The 25,332-nt window shown below is 45.8% G+C and overlaps 1 protein-coding gene and 1 long non-coding RNA gene across 2 annotated transcripts in view; one reads left to right on the top strand and one right to left on the bottom strand.

The window, feature by feature from the left end:
• LOC121278127 (polypeptide N-acetylgalactosaminyltransferase 14-like) overlaps positions 1 to 25,332 on the top strand; it is a 311,464-nt gene that overhangs the window by 241,102 nt on the left and 45,030 nt on the right. The window lies entirely within an intron of this gene.
• LOC121278064 lies at positions 8,992 to 10,949 on the bottom strand. Its single transcript, XR_005943047.1, has 2 exons — positions 10,612 to 10,949; positions 8,992 to 9,464 (listed from the first exon to the last, which is right to left on the bottom strand). It is a non-coding gene; the product is annotated as an uncharacterized LOC121278064 (long non-coding RNA).

Below are 25,332 nucleotides of genomic sequence, written 5' to 3'. Positions count from 1 at the left end.
TGGGAAGTACAGCTGAAAGATTTGTTATTTTCAAATGCAGCACGTCAAAGAGAATATCCGGAGTAATCATAAAATAGATCACATGTTTAAAAAGAAAAAAAACAAGACTTGCGTCTATCTTTATTTTATTCACGACCTCAGGGCATCCCAAAGTGGCCAACTACTTTTAAACTGGAGTCACTGTTGTGCTGTAGGAGTGCAGTTTACACACAGCAATGTCCCACAATGAGATCATGACCAGATAATCTGCTTTAGTGATGTTGATTGAGAGATAAATATTGGCCATGATGCCGGACAGAACTCCTCTGCTGCTCCATGAAATAGTGCCGTGGGGCATTTTACAGCCCCACTGAGAGGGCAGACAGGGCCTCAGTTTAACATCTCAGCCACAAGATGGCACCTCTGACACTGCAGCACTCCCCCTGCACGGCACTGCAGCATCAACCTAGAATTTGTGCTCAAGTCGCTGGAGTGGCATTGAGCATACAAAGGTCAAACTCAGAGGCGAGAGCACTCCCCTTCAAACCACAGCTGAGCCTAACTTGCCATCAGATCTGCATGAGGGGAAATACCTGGGAAACAGCATGCGGAATGGTATGAGTTTGCAGATGCAAAGGTTCTGACAATCTGCAATTAATTCCACATCTCAAAGTAGCTAACTTTATCACAAAGGCAGTGCATTTGAATCGGCTCATTTGGTCAATGCTAATGAGTGGGAACACCAGGATTTTAAAGAGTGAATTAAAACACAAGGAAACCATGTACATCAAAAAAAGGGTGGGACGTAAGAAACCAAAGTAGTCATGTACAAAGACAAATAAGATGTGAACAAAAATGTTTTTAGATGCTTAAGATGTATAATATCTAGGAAAACTGAGACTAGTATTGTGAACAGTTAAAGAAAACTAGGACGGATATTAGATCAGCCAAAAGGTTAATGGAGGATAGAATAATGGACTTTGTGCTAATAATGAGAAAAGCTTTTACAGCAACGTGAAGAAGATAATCGGTGATGATGCTGGACTATTGAAAGATGCTCAAGGACAAAACAGAAAGGACTGTCAGTAAATGACAAAGTTACTAAACGAGCACTTTGCATTGGTCTTTACTCTTGAAGGCAACACACAGCTGAGTGGTGCTGTTCATACTCGAATTGATAATATTTCAATAGGTGAGGATAGTATTTTAGATAGACACTAGGAATAGGTCGGGCTGCACACCTGGAGGATATCCACCCAAGGAATTTTAGGTAGGACACGGGGGAAACTCCTCAGTCTTCTTTGAATTAGTAGCATGGGATCATTTACATCCACCTGAGAGGACAGACAGAGTTAGGTTTAGCATCTGAAAGATGACAGCACCAACAGTGCAGCACTCCCTCAGTACTGCAGTACTGAGTGTCAGTCTAGATTCTGTGAAGAATTTAAGACATTCTGACTCCTAGGTGAGAGCGCTATCCACAGTTGACAATGGTGAAACATATGGACATCATCCTCAAGTCAGAAAAGAAGTGGCTAGTGAGTTAGCTGATGCATTGGTTTTAATTTTCCAAAATTCCCTAGGTTTGGGGAATGTTCCATTAGATTAGAAAATAATGAATGAAACTCCTTTATGCAAAAAGGGAGGGAGACAGAAAGCAGAAAACTACAGGCCAGTTAGCTTAACATCTGCCAAAGGCAAAATGTTAGAAGCTATTGATAAAGATGTTATAGCAGGGCACTTGGAAAAATTCAAGGCCATCAGGCAGAGTCAGCATGGTTTTGTGAAAGGGAAATCGTATTTAACCAATTCATTGGAGTTCTTTGAAGGAGTCACATGTGCTGTGGATAAAGGGGAACCGGTGGATGTATTTAGATTTCCAGAAGGCATTTGATAAAGTGCCACATCAAAGGTTATTGTGGAAAATAAAAGCCCATGGTGTGGGGGTAATATATTGGCACGGATAGAAGACTGGCTAGTTAACAGGAAGCAGAGAGTTGACATAAATGGGTCATTTTCTAGTTGGCAAGATGGTGTGCCACAGGGATCAGTGCTGGGGCCTCAACCTTTCACAATTTATGTGAATGACTTGGATGAAGAGATGGAAGGTATGGTCGATAATTTGCTGATGACTCCAAAGAGAGGTAGGAAAGTAAGATGTGAAGAGGACACGAGGAGGCTACAAAGGCATATAGATAGGCTAAGTGAGTGGAGAATGATCTGGCAAATGGAGTATAATGTGGGAAAGTGTGAAATTGCCCATTCTGGCAGGAAAAATAAAAAAAGCATATAATCTAAATGGTGAGAGATTGCAGAGCTCTGAGATGCAGAAGTTCTGGATTTCCTTGTCCATGAATTACAAAAGGCTAGTATGCAGGTACAGGAAGTAATTAGGAAAGCTAATAGAATCAATGACCTTCCCTCCATCATAAGATCAGAAGTGGGGATGTTTGCTGATGATTACACAATGTTCAGCACCATTCGTGACTCCAGAGATACTCCTCAGTCCATGTCCAAATGCAGCAAGACCTGGACAATATCCAGGCTTGGTATGACAAGTGGCAAGTAACATTTGCACCACACAAGTGTCAGGCAATGACCATCTCCAACAAGAGAGAATCCAACCATCGCCCCTTGATGTTCAATGGCATTACCATCACTGAATCCCCCAATATCAACATCCTGGGGGTTACCATTGACCAGAAGCTGAACTGGACTAGTCATATAAATACTGTGGCCACAAGAGCAGGTCAGGTGCTAGGGATCCTGCGATGAGTAACTCACTTCCTGACTCCCCAAAGCCTGTCCACCGTCTACAAAGCACAAGTCAGGAGTGTGATGGAATACACTCTACTTGTCTGGATGAGTGCAGTTCCAACAACACTCAAGAAGCTTGACACCATCCAGGACAAAGCAGCCCTCTTGATCAGTACCCCATCCACAAACATTCACTCCCTCCACCACCGACGCACAGTAGCAGCACAAGATGCACTGCAGCAACTCACCAAGGCTCCTTAGGCAGTACCTTCCAAACCCACGACCACTACCACCTAGAAGGACCAGGGCAGCAGATACATGGGAACACCACCACCTGGAAGTTCCCCTCCAAGTCACTCACCATCCTGACTTGGAAATATATCACCGTTCCTTCACTGTCGCTGGGTCAAAATCCTGGAACTCTCTCCTTAACACTGTGGGTGTACCTACACCACATGGACTGCAGTGGTTCAAGAAGGCAGCTCACCACCACCTTCTCAAGGGCAATTAGGAAGAGACAATAAATGCTGGCCCAGCCAGCGACGCCCACATCCCATAAATGAATTAAAAAATGTTATCATTTATTGTGAGGGGAATTGATTACAAAAGTAAGGAGTTAAGCTTCAGTTGTACAGGGCATTGGTAAGACCACATCTGTTGTACAGTACTGGTCTCCTTATTTAAAGAAGGATGTAAATGCGTTAGAAGCAGTTCAGAGAAGGTTTACCAAACTAATACTTGGAATGTGCGGGTTGTCCAATGAGGAAAGGTTGGACAGGTTAGGCTTATATCCACTGGAGTTTAGTAGAGTAAGAGGTGACTTAATTGAAACATATAAGACCCTGAGGGGTCTTGACAGGGTCAATGTGAAGAGGATGTTTCCTCTTGTGGGAGAGTCTAGCAGGAGGGGCTTCTGTTCAAAAATAGGGGGCCACCCAGTTAAGGCAAAGATGAGGAGAAAATTTTTTCTCTGAGGGTCATGAGTCTTTGGAACTCTCTTGCTCACAAAGCGATGGAAACAGGGCCTTTGAATATTTAGATAGATCCTTGATGAGCAAGGGGGGTGAAAGGTTATTGGGGGTAGGAGGGAATGTGGAGTTGAGGTTACATTCAGACCAGCCATGATCTCACTGAAACACGGAGCAGGCTCGAGGGGCTGAGTGGCCTACTCTTGCCCTCGTTTGTATGTTTGTATGTTTGCATTTTGTTAACATGGTGAGTTGCTCCTATATACTTTCTGCATAAAAAAACCCCCAGAACTTGAGTGGGAGCTGGCAATGTGGTGCCAATTCAAGACTGGGAAAGGGATGTGCAGCAGTCGCTCCTCACAGACTGGAATGTGGTGACACTGCAGTATCATCATCGCTAGACTCCGAACAGGCTCAACATCTGCCAAACTTCTTGATTTGTGTGTCCTCCGGTGAGACAGCAGCCAATCCTGGAACCACATGTCTTTGGGCAGAGAGAGAGAGAGAGAGAGAGAGAGACCAAGATTGCCCTGAGGAAGGAGGGGTTCTCAAGCCAGGGTCATCCTCCTCCCCTTCTGCTTTGGTCACTGCTCTGCAGCAAAGTTTATGCAGTCGGTTTCTGACGGTGTTGCAGCTTTTGGGTGAGAGATGCCAAGTGGTACAGTTTGTGGTAAATTCCTTCTGTGCACTAATGCCAATTTGTCCCCTTTTCAATTAGGTTTTCAGAGGGTCCTTAACATGTTTACTCTCTCCTCCTTGAGATTGGGTGCCACCCTTTAAATTGTGAAAAGAGGATCTGCTTTGGAAGCTGATTATTTGACATGTGGATGCAGTATCCAGAGCAGCACAACGGATTTCACTGGAGCATCATTGCGGTGCTGGGGGAGTTGGCTCCAGTGGGAATGCTGTAGTTTGTTTATCTGTCTTCCCACGTGTCTTTAAGAATTCTGCGGAGACAGTGCTGGTGGAAATTCTCCAGTGTCCGGAGGTGCCTGTGGTAGGTGACCCAAATCTCACTGCCACATAGAAGTGTGGTGACAACAACGGTGCTGCAGACTCAAAGCCTTTGTCCTCTCTTGGAGACCTCTGCTGTTGAAGACCTGGCTGAACAATTTTTGGAAGGCTATGCTACAGCTGATTCTGTGCTGGATCCCCTCTTTGGTGGCTGAGAAACAAAACTGCCGAGATATGGGAAGTGTTCAATGGCTTCCAAAGTCTCCCCATCACAAGAGCTGCACATGTAGGTGCTTGTCTTGGGGTGGGCTGCTGGAGGATTTGGGTCTCGCTGATGTTGGGTGAGAGACCGACGCTTTTGCATGTGGAGCTGAAGAGGCTGAGGGTGGTCTGAATGTCATCTGCAGCGTTGGCCACAGCTGCACCATCATCGGCATATTTTCAGCCGTGGATATGCTGGAGGGTCACCTCAGCCGTGGCTCTCAGCCTCTACTGAAGTTGAAAAGCTTTCCGTCGGGTCCAAGCTCAATCATCATCCCTTGTGGGAGTTGGTTACAATGAGATCCGTGACAAGGCTGAGGTAGGTAGTGAAGAGAGTTGGTGCAATCGCACAGCCTCGCTGGACACCCACCTGGACATGAATGTGCTCAGTCTCCAACCGATTGCAAAGTACGGCTGCTGTCACAGGATAGCAGCAAGTTTTGCTGGACATCCAAGTCTCTGGAGGACTTTACAAAGGGCTTTGTGGCTGATGGAGTCAAAGACCTTTGACAGATAATCAGAGTCACTTCGAGCTCTTCGTTTTGTTCCAGGCACTTTTCTTAGATTTGTCAAGCGACGAAGGTCATATTTGTGGTTCCTCTGGGTGGCTGAACACCACACTGGGGGCTGGATTTTATGTGCCCCTGCTGGGCGTGATTTCTGCAGAATGGGGGTGCCCAATCTGCCACCTTCATGCCCACACCCCAGCTCAGTCCATAACACAGGTGTGCCCAGCAGCCCACACACCAATTGTAAATAAATAATTAAGGGTCAGTTGAGCTTGTTAAAAAGCCAGTTGATCCTGATAATACGCTGCCCATGCCATAGAATGGTTGGTGTGGAAAGTTGGGTGGGAGTGTAAAAGCATTTTTAAAAGGACAGGAAGGAAGGGAGGGTACTATCTTTGGAGGTGCCCTTTGCACATTGGTGGGGGCAGCCCCACTATGTTAATACCCTCCCTAGCTATCCGACTGCTCTATAAAACACACCACCCTAGCCGTGTCAGCGCCCCACCCCTAAGTTGGCCAAACATCCCTGACCCAACACCCTGCACTTACCTCACTCCAGGATCCATTGGGCCTTCTTGCTCCTGGTTGTATTCTCAGCAGCGCCCACTACTGAGCCCTTGGCGAGCTGCTGCCCCTCCCCCAGCCCACCATATAATGCAGCCGTGGGTCTCTGGAAGGATGTCTTCACTGACAGGGAGGAGAGGTGGTTCAGGAGGATTCGTGTGAGAATCTTGCCCACAGTGGACAGAAGAATATGGTTTCCACAAATTGATTTATCACCCTTGTTGAAAAATGAAACAATGATGGCATTGCAGAAGTTGGGAGATATTACCCCTTCTTCCCAGGTGTTTATAAAAAGATCTGCGAGTTTGATTATAGATTCTAGTTCTCCGTAAGAATGCTGTCTGGAACACAGGCCTTGTTATTTTTCATCTGTTGGATCGTCTTTTGTATCTCAGCCAGTGTTGGCAGCATTCCCAAATTCAAACTCTCCAGCTGTTTATTTGATGGTCTTGTCTGATACCATTGACTCCTGCTTGGTGGCCTGAAAGGATGAATCACAGAATCACACAGTGCAGAAGAGGCCCTTCGGCCCATCGAGTCTGCACTGACACGTGAGAAACACCTGATCTACCTACCTAATCCCATTTACCAGCACTTGGCCCATAGCCTTGAATGTTATGATGTGCCAAGTGCTCATCCAGGTACTTTTTAAAGGATGTGAGGCAACCCGCCTCCACCACCCTCCCAGGCAGCGCATTCCAGACCGTCACCACCCTCTGGGTAAAAAAGTTTTTCCTTGAACCTTGAACTTGGTTGAGTCAGAAACATTTATTGTAACATGTAAGAAGTATTTAGATATTCACTTGTGTTACAATAGTCTCCAGGGCTATTGGCCAAGCACTGGAAAATAGGATTAGTGTAGTCAGATCTTTGTTGACCAGTGTGGACATGATGAGCCGAATGGCCTTCTACTGTGCTATAGAGTCATAGAGTCATAGAGGTCTACAGCACAGAAAAAAGCCCTTCAGCCCATCGAGTCTGCAACATCTGTAGATGTTTATGAGTCTATGAGAAGGCTCTGGTAGTGCTTCTTTCAATGGTCTCGGGTGGTTGTAGTGTTAGGATAAGGGCTGCGTCATCTTTGGGAAGAGTATTGTTGGCTTTAGGTGGAGACGAGCCATTTGCTTTTGGTGGCCTGGAAGAAGCTGCACATGTCGTGCAGACCCGCACAACGTTGAATTTTGTTGGCCTTCTCTACCCGCCACCTACTCTTGACGATATTTCACTGTCTGAGCTTTGGATTTGAGTAGTCTTGTTTCTGCTGTGATGTGGGATTGGCCGGCAGTTCCACCAGCCTCGGCAGTGCCGGAGCACACTCGCGGACGCTGTCGGGGCTGCAATGAGGAAGAAGAAGAAGGCCCCTCGATCCGGAGTCAGGTAAGTCTGGGGTCTTGGGCAGGGAGGGTTTGGCCAGGTTTGGGGAGGGGGGCTGGGGATTGGGGGCGGTGGGTTTAATACAGCAGGCGGGTAGAAAGAAAGAAGGGGTTCTTTCTTAGGGGGGACGCACCCCACTCTGCAAAGGGTAGCCCCTGAATGTAGTGACCCCCCTTCCTTCCTACCCTTTGAAAATTAAAAACAAAATCGGCCAGCCCACCTCCACCCATCTGTCCACACCTTATGGTGTGGGCAGTGTATTATCCGGTTTGATTGCCTTGTTAACATACTCAATTGACCCTTGATTATTTATCTAAATATCCAGCCCCCCTCGCCCCCCTGTTATGGGAGTGAGCTGGGGGTCTGGACAGGAAGGTGGGCACCTGCCCTATTTTATGTGCCCCCACAGCCGAAAGCACGTAAAATGCAGACCCTTATTTTTATATCCCGGGGAATGTGGATGTTAAATCTATGCAGTATTGTCTGGACAGGAGAAAACATGGGATTGAGGAAAGAATGCTTCATTTATAGAGCACCGTATGATGTCTCTCAGATCTCCAAATGTTCCGTTTTGAAGTACACTTGCTGTTGTTATGTCAGCAGATGCAGTAGCCGTTTTGCACACAGCAAGATCCCACAACAGCAGTGACATATACAGTGGCTGAGGTGGGGTGGGGGGAGGGGCTAATAGGGGCGAGGTTGAAGGTGTTCAGGATGTTCGAATACACCCCGAAATTGTGTAATCTATTTTACATCAGACTGCTCATTCCGATGAAAGAACATGCCTTCAATCACTTGTTAGAACAGTGACTCTAGACATTCTTCCTAAACTTGGCAATTCTGCAGAGCTGGGATTAACTGGTTAGTTGGGATTTGTGATTCACAATACTCCTTGAGGAATTGCAGTGAAATGTAGGAATGATCTTGAAAGGCTAGTGACACATAACTGGCACCTCAACTTCATGCTCCAGAGGTTTTCTCTGGCAAAACATTTTCTCCCCTTTCTGGATTTTGCAACGTTAGACTTAAGGAAGCAATAATATTCACAATTCTATTCACATTAATGTGAAATTGCAGGTTGAAAAACAAATCTTTGGAAGTAGTTTTGCTTGTTCTGGTAAACTCACATCAAAGTCCTCCTGTCTACCCTGGAACAAAAGTTGTGCCCAGCACCGGAGAGTAGACTATTGAAGGCACTAGGTTGGAGGAGCTAACTTTCGGATCTGATGTTATACCCTGCCTTCTTGAGTTGATGTCAATGATCCTAGGGCCTATTTGATATGCAAAGCCTGATCAATTTTTATCCCTCAACCAAACTACCATCAAAATAAGACTGAGGGCCTTGATTTTCAACTGATTTCCTGCCCTGTTCATGTAGGAGATTGGGGGTTGGCTGGCAAGTGCGAAAAGGTCTCACGCTTTGGTGGACCAAGAACTGCCTGACTCAATTCCTCAGCAGGCCTCAAAATGGATGGATGGATGCTGGCCCCTCCTGAACCTCATTAAAATCTTTAAGGTGGGGTCCACTGTGGAAACCACTGTGATTTTCAAACATCAATGTACAGAGCGTATCCTGCTTTGATAATACTTTCCATTTATTGGAAATAAAAGTCGACATATAAAATAAGTGGCCAGCATTGTAACTTTAATCAAATTTACCACTACTGTTTACATGTGGCAGGAATAGCTCGTAATGGGATGGCTGCAAAGCAAAATATTGTGGATGCTGGAAATCCGATATAAAAACAGAAAATGCTGGACATACTCATCTTGTCTGGCAGCTTCTGTGGCGAGAGAAGCAGAGTTAATGTTTCAGGTTGGGGACTGGTCATCAGAACCAGATGTCCAGTTTGGCTATCCATTCGATGGCTGTCTGAGATGGTGAATGGGGAAACGAGGTACCTTCCACAATCAATCTTAGTGGGCAGCTTGATATGATGCCTTCCATGGTCTGGGATTTGTGGCCATAATCACACTTCGGATCATCTCCCACCGTCCACAAGTGAAGCAGGACAACTGACACATGGGTCCCCTGTTTGTGTGCTCGTTCATTGAGAATTTGGCAGAGATCATCCAATGCTTGAAAGTAGCCTCTGCTCTGAAAAGCAGTGTAACATTGACCAGATTTAACAATAAAAACCTAAGACTCACTGGTTCGAAACTAGAGGCCATAAATATAAGGTGTTGCTAATAAACCAGAAAGTGGTTAAAATGTGAAACTCTCTACCACAGGGAGCTATTGAGGTGATTGCATTTAAAAGGAAGTTGGATAAACACATGAGGGGGAAAGGAATAAAGGGATATGTTGATTGGATTCAATTAAGCAGGGTGAGAGGAAGCCTGCGAAGAGCATAAACACCTCATGGACCAGTTGGGCTGAATGGTAAACACCAGGTGAGCTGAATGGTCTGTTCTGTGCTGTGGACTCTGTGGAATTCTATGTAAGTGTTTGACGCTCCACAGCCCATGAAGCGATGCCTGGATCTGAAACTTAAAGGGATAGGTCTCCCACTGTATGCAACCAAATAGTGAACTCACTGTCTACAGACAGTTTACTCTGAATACTGAGAAACTATCAACCTGCTCCATCTTCAGGTCCTTCAGGTCAAGGTTCACTGAGGGTGAGAGCAGTCTTAGGCATGGGAGGTTGGGGGAGGGGGTAAAGGGGCAATTGCAAATTGACAGCCCATTTCCTCAAGTCAATGGCTCACATAAATGATTCCTGTACATCTTGGTGAGATAGATGCGATTGGGTGTAACTCCCTGCAAAGTGAAGTGTGGCACTGGGCAGTAAGGGCTCCTTGCGCCAGGTACAGGGCAGTCTGTGTTTCCATGAAGTGTCACTCTTGGGAAACGGCAAACAACCGAGGTGAAGAATTACAGGGCGGGAAAAAAAGGCAAAACCAACTGTACATTAGGCCCTTGGGTGAAGAAAGTAAAATACAGCACGGCCATTCACACTAGTGTTTATGCTCCACACAAACCCCCTCCAACTCCTCTTCATCTAACCCCAACATCATGTATAAGTTGTAAAGTCAACTGTAGCAACAACAATACCCGTTGGAAAATGAATAACCTCAGTCTTTGTAGAATACTGAACGGTACAGACTAAACAATCCCAGATTTGGACCCTACTCTGAGATCAGTTAGCTTATCATAGCTGGTGTGAAGCTGTTGCAGTTAATCATGGTGTCCCGAAACTACTGAGTGGCAGAAATATGTCAGCCAGTGTTCCGAGTCCTCACCGTATTCCAAGGATCCCAGCTTGGAGTGTAGGAGTTGACTGATCAGGCTGGTCTGTAACTTGTCAATCATAGTCCATTGCCAACGCTCTGAGGTCACACTTAAGAATGATGAGGGACCCTATTGATTGACCTTTATCCCAGCAGGACAGAAGAGGGGAGGAAAGGGTTAACAATCAAGATGTTTCTCCATAATAAATCTGCACTTCATTTCCGCTGTTTGACGCTGTGATAAATCATGCTTCGCTGATCTGTTTCTGCTTTCGACAGAAGAGAATTTTCTCAGGAACTCCAGAATTGTTGAATCCATTGAGTGCAGTATGGTTGTCGCAATTAATCTGAGCCTCCCACACCAGCACCCCACACCCCCTCTTCCCCACTCCCTCTCCAAGGCTATCCTATCCTGCTGAATAAACAGGAAACTCGTCCAGCCCACACCAGTCAACAGCAGTACTGGCTGTTTAACAGATTGCGAGCACTCGTGCAATCTTTCTGGCGAGGAAGGTTTGAACTCTTTGACGGCCTGCCAGTGCCTGTTTGAACTGGGAACTGGCAGCGGACTCATTATATCCCCTGATGTCCTGCAGCTTAAGCAAGCTTGGAGCCTTCCTGTCACTGCCCTGTTCTGTTCCGTGATCCTGGCAGGCCACGTTCTGCAGGGCAGAGAACTTCCTTTTTATTATTCATTCATGGGATGTGGGCTTCGCTGGCTGGGCCAGCATTTATTACCCATCCCTAGTTGCCCTTGAGAAGGTGGTGGTGAGCTGCCTTCTTGAACCGCTGCAGTTCATGTGGTGTAGGTACACTCACAGTGCTGTTAGGGAGGGAGTTCCCAACTCGAATCCCAAGTCAGGATGGTGTATGGCTTGGAGGGGAATTTGTGGTGGTGTTCCCATGCGTCTGCTGCCCTTGTCCTTCTCAGTGGTAGAGGTTGCAGGTTCGAAGGTGCTGTCGAAGGATCAGCTGCTGCGGTGCATCTTGTAGATTGGTACACACTGCAGCCACTGTGCATCAGGGGTGGAGGGAGCAAATGTTTCAGCGTTTCACAGGTGATGTGGTCAGCAGGGTTATTTATTTCCTAATATGTGATAGCAAAAATTGCAGGTAGAACAGCAGTATGACAATCTCAGTATCATTGCCGTCAACAGAGCTTAACCCACTCCAACTTCAGCTGAGGGTTATACAACCAAGATCCCCTCTGCAGGCACAACTCATCTCGCTGTTCCGAAGCTCCTGGTGCATGGGAAAGATCCCATGGGACTCTTCAAAGAAGAGCTGACGGTTTTAGCAGCTGAAACTCCTTGTTCAACCAACACCACGAAACGACATTAATGGGTCAATAATTGCTGCTTGTGGGACAGATTACCGCTTTACCAGAATGGACTGCAGCCAATGCAATTCAGAGTCATTCGATTTCTTTGGAGCCCTTTGAGATGTTTTGACAGTTGGACAAGGAGTTCAACAAAGGCCAGAATTACATTTTAATTTGCTCTGACCTAAGGTTGGAAGCAGAAAATCTATATTTGGACCACCAGTGAAATAGAGTGTGAAGACTTTACAGACACACCATTCCCCTTTGCTGAATTGCTCAGGATACAAGGGAATTAAAGAGTTGCTGGGGGTGGGGGGAGTGGAGTGGGCAGTGTTTTGAAGCATTCACAGTTCTGGGTGGTTATATGCCTCAGTTCTGGGAGTGCCAAGGTTAGGTCAACAAAACAGTGACTATTTGTCTTAAGATTTAAGCTTAAATCCTAACAAACCAGACACTTTATTAAAACTATTAAGCTCTGTTGATGGCAATGATACCGAGATTGTCATACTGATGTTCCGACTGCAATCGAGTCTGGCTTGATCCCTTCCTCTATCCCTCCCCAGTCTTCCATCTCCTTCCCTTCTCCCACCTCCAAATCTGCTTTGGTTGAACACTGGATTTGTTCTGGACTGGGATAATGTTGCTGAAAAGAGAGACATGTGTTGTTGAAGTTTATCATCTTGTACTCATCAGGACAAAATGCAAGAATGCCAAATTTCAAACAATCACGACAATTTATACTACAGGAAGAAAAGGATGCTGATTGGTTGGCAAATCAACTCTGATTGGCCAAGGCATTGCCATGGAGAAAGCAATGGGGAAATTATAGTCTCCTCAAGCTCCCGGGTAATTCAAAATAGGCACAAGGCTTGAACATATTCCTTTTGTTTGCAGAGATTGGGACCCTGTGTATGAGTGCATGTTGCTTCTAGCAAGTGTAAATGAGCCATATTATGAGCTCAACTGATTACCTTAAATTGGATGTTGGTGTAGCTATTAGCACACCCGGGATTGTTCAGCGAGTGTTGCCCAATTGCAGAATCACATCTGACAATGGATGTTTTGTCTTGGGTTTTACAAGCATCGGCTGATTGAGTACGAGTTGTACCTGCCTATTATGAACAACCAAAAGAACATGTTCAATTCGATCAGCCAATTGCTGGGGCATACGGCCTACCTACTTGGCATTGCACCGGCACTCAAATTCATACATATTGTTGCTCAATTGTGTGGTAGGCAGAATGTCTCAAAAATCTCATAAGTTTGAACAACAAGTTTCACGCTGCTACTATGTGATGGCTATACAAGTGGTATTTTCCACTAACAGGATGCTGCCATTAGTCCAAATAGTCCAAGTTTCTATACAAGTTACTAAAATGAACTCCTTTTCATAACTACCACCTGTGAACACTACAGGAACACTTCATAGCATCATGTTCCCCCTTTTGCACAAATATCAAATTCTTCATATCTTTCTTTCCTTCCTGTGAAATTCCTGCAGCCATATCATGGGGGCTGTACTGGTTTCCCCTCTCCAGCTTTGCTCATCCCATTGAGTGAAGTATGACTCTATACATGGGATCCACTGATCTCAGTTTTGCCAGCGTTCCTTGTGGCCATACAAGTTCAATGCTGCCTTGTTGCCAAGGCACACTCACTCTTACCTCTTCTCTGATATGCCGCTCCTGCAAGCGTGCCTTGATATAGGTTGTGTTGAGACCAGGAGCCAGGTAGTTCTGATGGAACCCCAACAGGCTGCTGGTAACTAGGTGCTCCATAATGGCATGATTGATAACTCCTTCCATCATTTTGCTAATGGTCATTTGGTAGAACAGAGCTTGAGTATTGCTGCAAAAAAGAGACATTTTTGTTGAAGCTTCTTGTCTTTCACTCATCAGGACAATTCACAAGAAAATACCAATGTCAAGGGAAACAACGTATTAAAACTACATGAGAAGAGAGTGCAGATTGGTTGGCAAGTGGACTCTGATTGGTAGAGGTGTTGCCATGAGGAATACACCAGTTGATGGTGACTGACAGTTAATTGCCAAGCATTGTTTGAAATTTAAAGCAGGCAGCTTGACTCTGATTGATCAGAACATTGCCCTGGGGAATGAACCAGCTAATGGCTGTCACTTATTTTGTTTAGCTGAAACAGGCACAATGTGTATACGTGATTTTTCTGTCTGCAGTGAGCAGGGCCCTGTGTATTAACATGTGTAGCTTCCAGTTCATGTAAAAGTGCCACACTGCGAGCCCAACTGACAATCTTCAGTTGGTTGTCAATGTCATTCTTAGCACACTGAGGATTAATTAGCAAATGTTGTCCATTCACCGAATCACATCTAATGTTGGACACTGTGTTTTGAGTTTCCCAAGCACAGGCTGGTTGGGTACAGCCCATTGCGAACAGCAGAAGGGACATGCTGTTTGATATGGTCCACCTGTCTTTCAGATGTGCAGCCTACATATTGCTGATGATTGGTAAGAGGTTAATGAGGGTGTAATTGTCCGGATTAGATTTGTTCTGCTTTTTGTGGTTACCTAGGCAATTTTCCACATTGTCGGGTAGGTGCCAGTGTCATTGCACTCTTCGAACAACTTGCATAGGGACTGCCTTCTGCATCACAGCCATGCCGCATGGTCTTCATTGTGTTGACTACATTCAGACACTTCTTAAGGTCTTGTGGAGTGAGCTGAATTAGCACAATGATGGTGTCCATGATGGTGAGGTCGTTAATGGAAGACTGACTTGGATCGTCTACTTTGGGCTTAAAAGATTCACAAACAATTCACCCTTCTCTTTTACACTCACTTGCTGGCCGCCTTCATGAGTGAGTGTGGGGGATGTTCATAAAGCCTTGATTCTGTTGTTAACCTGATTATTCAACATCATTCTCAACTGCATGTGTTAGAGGTAGAGCGTTTTACTCTGACCTGTTGATTGTCAGATTGCTTAATTGTGTCAATAGCCTGCTGCATTTGGTGGTTAGCTAGCAAGGAGCTTTGTATCATTGTTCCAGTGGATCACTCCAAGATGTACCTTGTGTTGTTCCTGGTCACTATAACAATCTTTTTTTGAAACAGTGACTACACTTTAAAAGTATGTTTTTGGCTGTAAAATGCTATGGGTCATGAAAGGTGCTATAGAAATGCAAACCTTTTTTTCTCTTTTTGTAAAAGACTCCAATATACCAAACTGCTTACAGTTCAGTCCCGTTCTGCAGAATCCCAAATCAAGCAGAATTGTTAAAACACAAAATCCTTCTTGAAGCAGAGAAATGCTGCTGATTTAGCTGGATTATGATGCTCAGCAGTGATTGCTGTATAAAGTCAATCCACAGACATGTTTTGCCCAGAGGCACAAGTCAATTTGAGGTCAATTGACTTAGTCGAACATGTTAGTGTTTTCTGTTTAGATTGTATTCTGAAACAAAGGGTGGGGGGGAAATTCGTTAAGGCCTAAAAATGGGCAGGGGGAGGTTGCATTGCATGATTAACCCATGCCCGACTGTTCCATTATAGGCAACATGCAAATATCTAGCTGCCCGATCATTTCTATGAATGCAGCCAGCAGCCAGAGCTGAGCACACTGCTGAGTGGCTGCATGTCTGAGCAGAGAACGCAAATTATGGAAGGCTGGCACGGGTTCAAGCGAACTCGCACTGCATAAAGTCAGCCTGCACCTCTTAAAGGGAAGGTGCATTTCAGCCGGAGCTGCTGCTGGAAGTCACTCCAGAAATCAGTTTGCCCTGGGAAAAGCCTGGGAATGACACAACCGTCAATTGCTCTCAGACTCACAACCACCAGCTCCAATATTGGCATTGCGCAGACTTTAAAGGGTAACTTAGAGAGGGGATCAGCACATGGTGAGACACCAGGCAGGAGTGGCCTATAGTCAGGGCAGTGGACAAAGGTAGCACGTGTGTCAGCTCGCCAGAGGGTGAGGTTGCACGAGTTGTACTACAGAGGACTCAGATGAGGACTTTGATGGGGTGGCCAACAGCCAACAGAAGAAGGCTGATGCACAATGAAATGCTTAGTGCGTGGTATGTGAAGGAGCATGGAAAGTCCAGGCCTTTGCACAAAGCTAAGAGCCCATCCTCCCCAGAGCGGTTAACCCCATTAGCACACTTGCAAATCCAAACATGAAGCAGCATCTGGTAGCCAATATCTCAGCTTCCATTGCAGCAACAGCAGAAGCACCCAACCTCTGAGAGCTGCGGTGGAAGCTCAGACTGAAGTCATGCAAGCTCAGGTTGTTACCTTCATGGCTGTGGACTCCAGTGTTCGGATGAGCTCTCAGGCTCCCACAGCAGATCAGGAATCTGTCCTCCATGACATTGCTAGGATTGCAAAGGCATGAACCCAAGTGAGTGGCTTTGGCTCTGTGCAGCATGTACCTGCTTCCTCTCTCTCTGGGTGACAGTATCCCTCCTCCCACCACTGCCCCTGCTGATGCTCATCAACCAACCAGCCCAAATTGCTGCCAGCTGTTGCTGAGCTGGTGAACATAAGAACATAAGAAATAGGAATAGGAGTGGACCATTCGGCCCCCCTAGCCTGCTCCGCCATTCAATAATATCATGGCTGATCTTCTTGTGTTTTGATTTCCACATTCCCATCTACCCCCGATAACCTTTGATTCCCTTGCCTAACAAGAATCTACCTACCTCTACCTTAAAAATATTCAAAGACCCTGCCCCCAACACTTTCTGAGGCGGAGAGTTCCAAAGTTGCACAACCCTCTGAGAGAAAAAAATTCTCCGCATCTCTGTCCTAAAAGGGTGACCCCTAATTTTAAACCAGTGCCCCCTAGTTCTGAACTCACCCACAAGAGGAAACATCCTTTTGACATCCACCTTGTCAAAACAATTCAGGATCTTATATACTTCAATCAAGTCACCTCTCACTCCTCTAAACTCCAGTGGAAACAAGCCCAGTCTGTCCAACCTTTCCTCATAAGACAACCCACTCATTCCAAATATCAATCTAGTAAACCTCCTCTGAACTGCCTCCAATGCATTTATGTCCTTCCTTAAATAAAGACACCAAAACTGCACACAGTATTCAAGGTGCGGTCTCACCAATGCCCTGTATAACTGAAGCATAACATCCTTACTTTTATGTTCAATCCCTCTCATAATAAAGGATAGCGTTCCATTAGCCTTCTTAATTACTTGCTGTACCTGCATAATAACCTTTTGTGACTCATACTAGAACACCCAGATCCCTCTGCACCGCTGAATTTTGCAGCCATTCTACATTTAAGTAAAATTCTGCTTTCTGGTTCTTCCTGCCAAAGTGAACAACTTCACTTTTCCCAAGAATAAACACAGTTTGCCAGATCTTTGCCCACTCACTCAACCTAGTTTGAAGCCAGGCCTTCTGGGCCCAGAGCTGCTCGAGGCTCCTGCCACACCATCTACAGCCTCTCCCCATGCAGCCTTCCAACAGCCAAGCTGCAACCATTGGGGTAGTGCTGTCTAGGAGTACTAGGCCAGGAAAATCCACAACGAAGGGACGAACTGAGGGAATGCTAATGGTGAATATTTGATCTTTGTATGGAATATTATTTGGTGGATGAAATTAACAAATATTTTGCCTCTGTCTTCATTATAGAGGGTATAAAACACATTCCAGTAATAGCTGTAAATCAGGAGGTGGAGGGGAGAGGGGAACTTGGTGAAATTATAACCACTAGGGAAGCAGTACTGAGCAAACTGATGGAGCTGTGGGCTGACAAGTCTCTGGGTCCTGATTGACTTCATTCTAGGGTCTTAAAAGAGGTGGTTAATGAGGTAGTATATGTGTTAGTGTTAATTTTCCAAAAGTCACTAGATTCTGGAAAGGTCCAATCAGATTAGAAAGTAGTAAATATAACCCCTCTATTCAAGAAAGCAGGGAGGCATTAAACAGGAAAGTATAGGCCAGTTAGCTTGACGTCTGTCATGGGGAAGGTATTAGAATTGATCATTAAGGAGGTTAAAGTTGGGCACTTCGAGAAACTCAAGGTAATTGGGAAGAGTCAGTATGTTTTTGTGAAAGGGAAATCATGTTTAACCAATTCATTAAGTCCTTTAAAGGAATTACATGTGCTGTGGATAAAGGGGAGCCTGTAAATGTACTGTACTTGGATGAGGAGAATGAAGGCATGGTAGCTAAATGTGCAGACGACAAAATGATAGATAGGAAAGTGTTGTGAAGAAGACATAAGGAGTTTGCAGACAGATATAGATAAATTGAATGAGTGGCAAAAAAATCTGGCAGATGGAGTACAATGCAGGAAAATGTGAAGCTGTTCAGTTGTCTCCTTATTTAAGGAAGGATGTAAATGTATTGGAGGCGGTTCAGATTAGGTTTACTAGATTAATACCTGGAATGAGTGGGTTGTCTTATGAGGAAAGGTTGGACAGACTGGGTTTGTTCACACTGGAGTTTAGAAGAGTGAGGGGTGACTTGATTGAAGTATATAAAATTCTGACTGGTTTTGACAAGGTGGACATGGAAAGGATGTTTATTCTTGTGGGTGAGTCCAGAACTAGGGGGCACTGTTTTAAGATTAGGGGTCACCCTTTTAGGACAGAGATGAGGAGAATTTTTTTCTCTCAGAGGGTTGTGCAACTTTGGAACTATGAGCCTCCGAAGGTGGTGGAGGCGGGGTCATTGAATATTTTTAAGGCAGAGGTAGATAGATTCTTGTTAGGCAAGGGAACCAAAGGTTATCGGCGGTGGATAGGAATGTGGAAATCGAAACACAAACAGACCAGCCATGATATTATTGAATGGCAGAGCAGGCTTGAGGGGCCGAATGGCCTACTCTTGCTCCTATTTCGTATGTTTGTATATTGGATGGGTTGTTGGTTTAGAATGCTTGTTTTGTGGTGGTTTTTATTTTATGACTGTGGTCAAGGACACTGTGACTGTCAGTAACAGAGGGAGGTCAAGGTGCGGGACTGTTGCTGTTGAAGGGGAATTGAGATTATTTTCACTGGTATGGCAATCGGATAAGCCGATCACAGATAACCTGACCAGAAAGAGGATGTGCTGCTTGCCTTGTCCCTTCCTCTTCCTCCTCCTCTTGCTCAGCTTCTCGCTCTATACCTGGCTGTGCCCTCATGATGGTGAGGTTGTGCAGCAGACCAAACAAATCGTGATCTGCCCTGGCATGTTGTGCCAGGCTCCAGCCCACTGCAGAGTGCTCCAGACATTGGGGGTGTTGTTTAGTACCGCAGTGGCCTGCTCAATGATATATGCATGCCGCCTACATGTGTGTGGGTCGTGCACTGGAGTCATGAGCCATGTGGCCAGTGAATGGCCTTTGTCACCCAGTAGCCACTGTCTGGTTTGATGTGGTAACTCAAATATTGATGGACTGACACAGGTTAAAAGCCAAGGTGCCTGCTGCCTGGATAGTGGGCATTGAGCTGCAGGATGAGCTGAACATAGTCACATGTCAACTGCACACGCAGGGAGTGGAACCCTTTGTGGCTGAGGTACATCTCTGCATTTATTTGGCACACACGCAGCCAGGCGAGTGCAGTCGATGGCACCTTCCACAGCGTGAGGCATTTGCACACTGCACCTGCTTCTCTCTAGTCAGACAGAATATTATATATTTCCCTTGTCGGGAATGAACAGTGTCAGGGACCTCCTCATGAAGCAGTGGGCAGCAAACCGGAAGGCAGTAGAGATGCTGCCTGTTTCAGCCTGGAGGGACGTGAAGTAATTCACAGCTAAGAACCACTGGCAACCAGTGGCAGCACTGTCCTCACTGTGATTTCAGTGAGCACCTCCTTTGTGAGATAGAGACGTGGCACAAACTGTTCCTCGCAGAGGTAAGGGAAAGGGAATTGCTGCTTGAGGACCTTGGGTTAATATGGCCTCTTGCTGAGAGATCTCTCTCCCCTTCCTCTTTTTCCTCCCTCTTCCAGCAGCTTGTCTTGCTCTGTGCTGCTTTAATTAGTGCTAGCCTTGCATGAAGTGTACTTAGCACTGGGCTGGACACCGCAATCATGCAGATGAGCTGGCAGCATAGAATTAGCGTGCTGGCTACAACACTTCCATCGGGCATGGACTATTCACACATCACGCCCACTACATCACTTGGGCTGTGCCCAAGTTTTAGTCCAGTGAGTTTATTCACTGAGTTTCTGAGCAGTACTGAGTTCCCAGCTTCAAATCCCAGTCGGGGTTGTGTTAACCGAGCTTGGTTCAGTTCCTGCAAATGGGGTTGGGAAGGGGAAACCTGCTGGAATTGTTATTCCTGCTGCCCAGCTGTGCATGGATCTGTGTTGGTGAACACACCGGCGTGGGTGTTGAATGAGGGCCTGCGGTGGCCCCGGCTGTGTTGCTGTGTGGTAGCTGGTGGGGAAGGTACCAATGTCTGAGGAATGGTGTCCCGACTCAAGATGATTTAATACCTACGTGAGAAGGAAGGGGGAAAATAGGAAGGGAAGGAGGTAACCAACATGATATCGACACCTCAGCAAAATGGATCAGCATTTGGTCCTATGGTTTCTGCGCGTTGTTCATGTGCTGAACAGGGCAGGCTGAGGGGTTGGGATGTTCAGGTCCATTAGGAACTCGTTGTCAGTCTACAAAGAGGAGCTGCAGCATTGTTGGGCCTCAGGTGATAAATCTTTTTCATGCCCTTGGCTGCTTCAACAGAAAGTGAGGGTGAATAAAACATGAGGCATTCTAATATTACATCTCCTACTAACTGAAAGATCACTGCCTCACTCTGAAACAGAAGTGATTGATAGCATGGGATATGTAGGACATGGGACTTAGTGGCAGGAGTAGGCCATTCGGCCCTTTGAGCCTGCTCCACCATTCAATAAGAACATGGCTAATCTGGTTGTGGTCTTAGCTTCACTTTCCTGTCTGCATCCACCCACACCCCCAACCCACAAACCCTTGGCTCCCTTGTCTAACAAAATTCCACCTAACTCAGCCTTGAATAAATTCTCCAGTACCTTCTGGGGAAGAGAATTCCAAACTCTAATGACCCTCTGACAGAAAAAAAAACCTCTCATTATCTCTGAATTAAAAGGGAACCTGCTTATTCTTAACAAAAACAGAATTACCTGGAAAAACTCAGCAGGTCTGGCAGCATCGGCGGAGAAGAAAAGAGTTGACGTTTCGAGTCCTCATGACCCTTCTGTCGAAGGGTCATGAGGACTCGAAACGTCAACTCTTTTCTTCTCCGCCGATGCTGCCAGACCTGCTGAGTTTTTCCAGGTAATTCTGTTTTTGTTTTGGATTTCCAGCATCCGCAGTTTTTTTGTTTTTATCTCTGCTTATTCTTAAACTATGTACCCCAGTTCTAGATTCCCCAAAAGAGGAAACTTCCTCCCGGAATCTACCCTTTCCTGATCACCATCCACTCTTCTAAACTCCGATGGGTTTGGGCCCAACCTGCTTAACTTTTCTTCATAAGACAAGCTCTTCAACCCAGGAATGTAGTTATAAAAGGCCCAAAAAGCAAACCTATCCCCAGAAATTGCTGAGCTTGTTGCTAAGGGGCAACTCTGCAAAACTTAAAGCCCACGAAATCAAACTGCCCACTTACCATCAGAATACCCTGCTGCCTGCGCCTGTTATTTTATGTTTTTGGAGGGAGTTCCTTTGTTTCTTTATACTTTCCTTCAAAGTGTGACACGGACACGTGTGTCACTCCAAGTGTGACTGAGTATTCTCGCAGACTGGGAGTACATGCAGGCCTCCCTTACTTTTTATATTTTGTTCTCAGGACCTGGGCAACATTGCCAAGGCCTTGTTTACTGCCCATCCCTAGATACTTTTGGAAGTTAGTGGTGGGATTTCCCCTTGAATCGCTGCTCCTCATGGTAATGTGGCTCCATGATTGTAGCAGGAAACACCAGGATATTGGCCCAGTGACGATGGAAGAGCAGTGATTTTTATCCAGGTCAGATGGTGTGTGATTTGGAAGTAATTTTGAATTGCCATACCGTTACTGCTCTTGTCCTTGTTGGTGAGGGTCATGGGGCTTGGAGTTAAATCTATGTCCAGTGTATAAATTGATGTAGATTAATTATTTTTGTAGTGTCTTATAGGTTAGTTTTTGCTAATCAAGTTGAAAGATCTAATTCACCGGGTATAGAATGATTAAATTGCCAGTTCAATAAAGGCTTTTCAGGTTGGCAGCACTCTCACCCTGAGTCGGGCGACTGAAGCTTCAAGCCCCACTCCATAGACTTGGCTGGGACTTTGTTGCGGTATTGAGGGAGTGCTACATTGGCAGAGGTGCCGTTACCCAGATGGTGAATGTTAGGGATCTCATAATTTAAGAAGCTTGACACTGTCCAGAACAAAGCAGCCGCTTGATTGTCACAAACACTCACTCCCTCCACCACCGCCGCACAGTAGCAACAGTGTGTACCATCTGCAAGATGCACTGCAGGAATTCACCAAGGCTCCTGAGACAGCACCTTCCAAACCCACAACCATTACCATCTAGAAGGACAAGGGCAGCAGATAGATGGGAACACCACTACCTGGAAGAAGAGCAGGGAATATTGGCTCAACTCATTAACACTTCAGATATAATGAATGTGCCATTGTCACAGAAGCTATTTTGTACTCTGCAGCATTACACAGTCATGAGAGAAATGAAGAGTTAACCTGATGTTTATTAAGGGAGGAGTATTAGCCTGACACCAGGTGAACTCCCAGCTCTTCTTCATTCGATAGAGCCCTGAGATTTTCCACCCGCCTGAAGCAGTGGAGCTGCCAGATGGATCGAGGCCTCACATTGCAGCTCTTCCAACAGGGGACCATCCTCGATAATTGTCTTTCTCTGATATCCTGCAGCTGACCCCACATTATTTTTCATTAACGGGATGTGGGCTTCGCTGGCTGGGCCTGCATTTTTTAGTTAGTTATTAGTTGAGAAGACAGTGGTGAGTTGCCTTCTTGAGCCGCTGCAATCCATGTGGTGTAGGTACACCCACAGTGCTGTTAGGGAGGGAGTTCCAGGATTTTGACCCAATGTCAGTGAAGGAACGGCGATATATTTCCAAGTCAGGATAGTGAGTGACTTGGAGGGGAACTTCCAGGTGGTGGTGTTCCCATCTATCTGCTGCCCTTGTCCTTCTAGATGGTAGTGGTCGTGGGTTTGGAAGGTGCTGTCTAAGGAGTCTTGGTGAATTCCTGCAGTGCATCTCGTAAATGGTACACACTGCTGCTACTGTGCGTCGGTGTTGGAGGGAGTGAATGTTTGTGGATGTGGTGTCAATCAAGTGAGCTGCTTTGACCTGGATGGTAAACCTCTTGAGTGTTGTGGACAGACTTTGGGGAGTCAGGAGGTGAGTTACTCGTCACAGGATTCCTAGCCTCTGACTTGTTCTTTTAGCCACAATATTTATAAGGCTGATCCAGTTCAGTTTCTGGTCAATGATGTTGATAGTGGGGGGTTCAGTGATGGTAATGCCATTGAATGTCAAAGGGCGATGGTTAGATTCACTCTTGTTGGAGATGGTCATTGCCTGACGCTCGAGTGGCACGAATGTTACTTGCCATTTGTCAATCCAAGCCTGAATATTGTCCAAGTCTTGCTGCATTTGGACATGGACTGCTTCAGTATCTGAGGATTCGTGAATGGTGCAAAACATCAGCGAACATCCCCACTTCTGACCTTATGATGGAAGGAAGGTCATTGATGAAGCAGCTGAAGGTGGTTGGGTCGAGGACACTACCCTGAGGAACTCCTGCAGTGATGTCCTGGAGCTGAGATGACCGACCTCCAACAACCACAACCAACTTTTTCCCCCTGATTCCCATGACTCCAGTTTTGCTCGGGCTCCTTGATGCCACACTCTGTCAATGCTGCCTTGATGTCACCTCACCTCGGGAGTTCAGCTCTTTTGTCCATGTTTGAACCAAGGCTGCAATGAGGTCGGGAGCTGAATAGCCCTGGTGGAACCCAAACTGAGCATCAGGTTATTGCTGAGTAAGTGCGATTTGATAGCACTGTTGATGACACTTTCCTTCACTTTACTGATGATCGAGAGTAGACTGATAGGCTGGTAATTGGACAGGTTGGATTTATCCTGCTTTTTGTGTACAGGGCATACACGGTAGATCTCACAGCAAATCTCACGGCAGATCTCAGTAGATCTCACGGAAGATCTCACAGTAGATCTCACAGCAGATCTCATGACAGATCTCACGGCAGATCTCACAACAGATCTCACAGCAGATCTCACAAGAGATCTCATGGCAGATCTCACAGTAGATCCCATGGCAGATCTCACGACAGGTCTCACAGCAGATCTCACAACAGATCTCACAGCAGATCTCAGTGGGTCTCATGGCAGATCTCACAGTAGATCTCACAGCAGATCTCATGACAGATCTCACAGCAGATCTCACAACAGATCTCACGGTAGATCTCATGGCACATGTCACGGCAGATCTCAGATCTCACGGCAGATCTCACAGTAGATCTCATGACAGATCACATGGAAGATCTCACAGTAGATCTCACTGCAGATCGAACAGTAGATCTCACGACAGATCTCATGGAAGATCTCACAGTAGATCTCACTACAGACCTCACAGTAGATCTCACAGTAGAGCTCACGGCAGATCTCATGACAGATCTCAGGGTAGATTAAAGATGTGCACACATTTTTTTCCTCCAAAAAATACACAAGATCAAAGCTGGAAGAGAATAATTAGAAATTGAGCAGTGTAAAGGAAGACATTGTGTGTTCCCTTGGTGCTGGCACGCAGCCTAGAAGCTGAAGGTAAAGTGCCCTAAGCTCTGGAATTCCCTCCCTAAAGCTCTCTGCTCTCTACCCCTCTCTCGTCCATTGTGACACTGATTAAAACCTATCTCTTTGACCAAGCTTTTAATAATATCTTCTTTTCTCTGCTTGGAAACGTCTTTACCTAGGGAGTGGTTAGAATGTGGAACGCGCTACCACAAGGAGTGGTTGAGGTGAATAGCATAGCTGGAAACTAGATAAACACGTGAAGGAGAAAGGATTAGAGGGTTATGGTGTTAAATTTACCCAAGGAAGGATAGAAGGAGGCTTGAATGAAGCATAAACAAGCATGGACTTGCTGGGCTGAATGACTAGTTTCTGTGCTGTAAATTCCATGTGTTTCTGTGTATTTCTATGTAACATAACCTTCTAATTCTTTCCCCTTCATGGGTTTATCCAGCTTCCCTTTAAATGCATCTGTGCCATTCACCTCAATTACTACTTGTACTAGTGAGTTCTACATGCTGGCCACTCTCCGGGTGGAGGAGTTTCTCCTGAATTCCTTATTGAATTTCATACATCCAGGGCCTCTAGTTTTGATCTTCCTCATAAGTGAAAACATCTTCTCTATGTCTAACCGACCAAACCCTTTCATAAGCTTAAAGAATGGAAAGAGCC

Source organism: Carcharodon carcharias, chromosome 5 (assembly GCF_017639515.1).
Source record: "Carcharodon carcharias isolate sCarCar2 chromosome 5, sCarCar2.pri, whole genome shotgun sequence".
Classification (NCBI taxonomy): Eukaryota; Metazoa; Chordata; class Chondrichthyes; order Lamniformes; family Lamnidae; genus Carcharodon; species Carcharodon carcharias.
The sequence above is the reverse complement of the archived record's forward strand: the minus strand, read 5'-3'. Positions and strand labels throughout refer to the sequence as shown.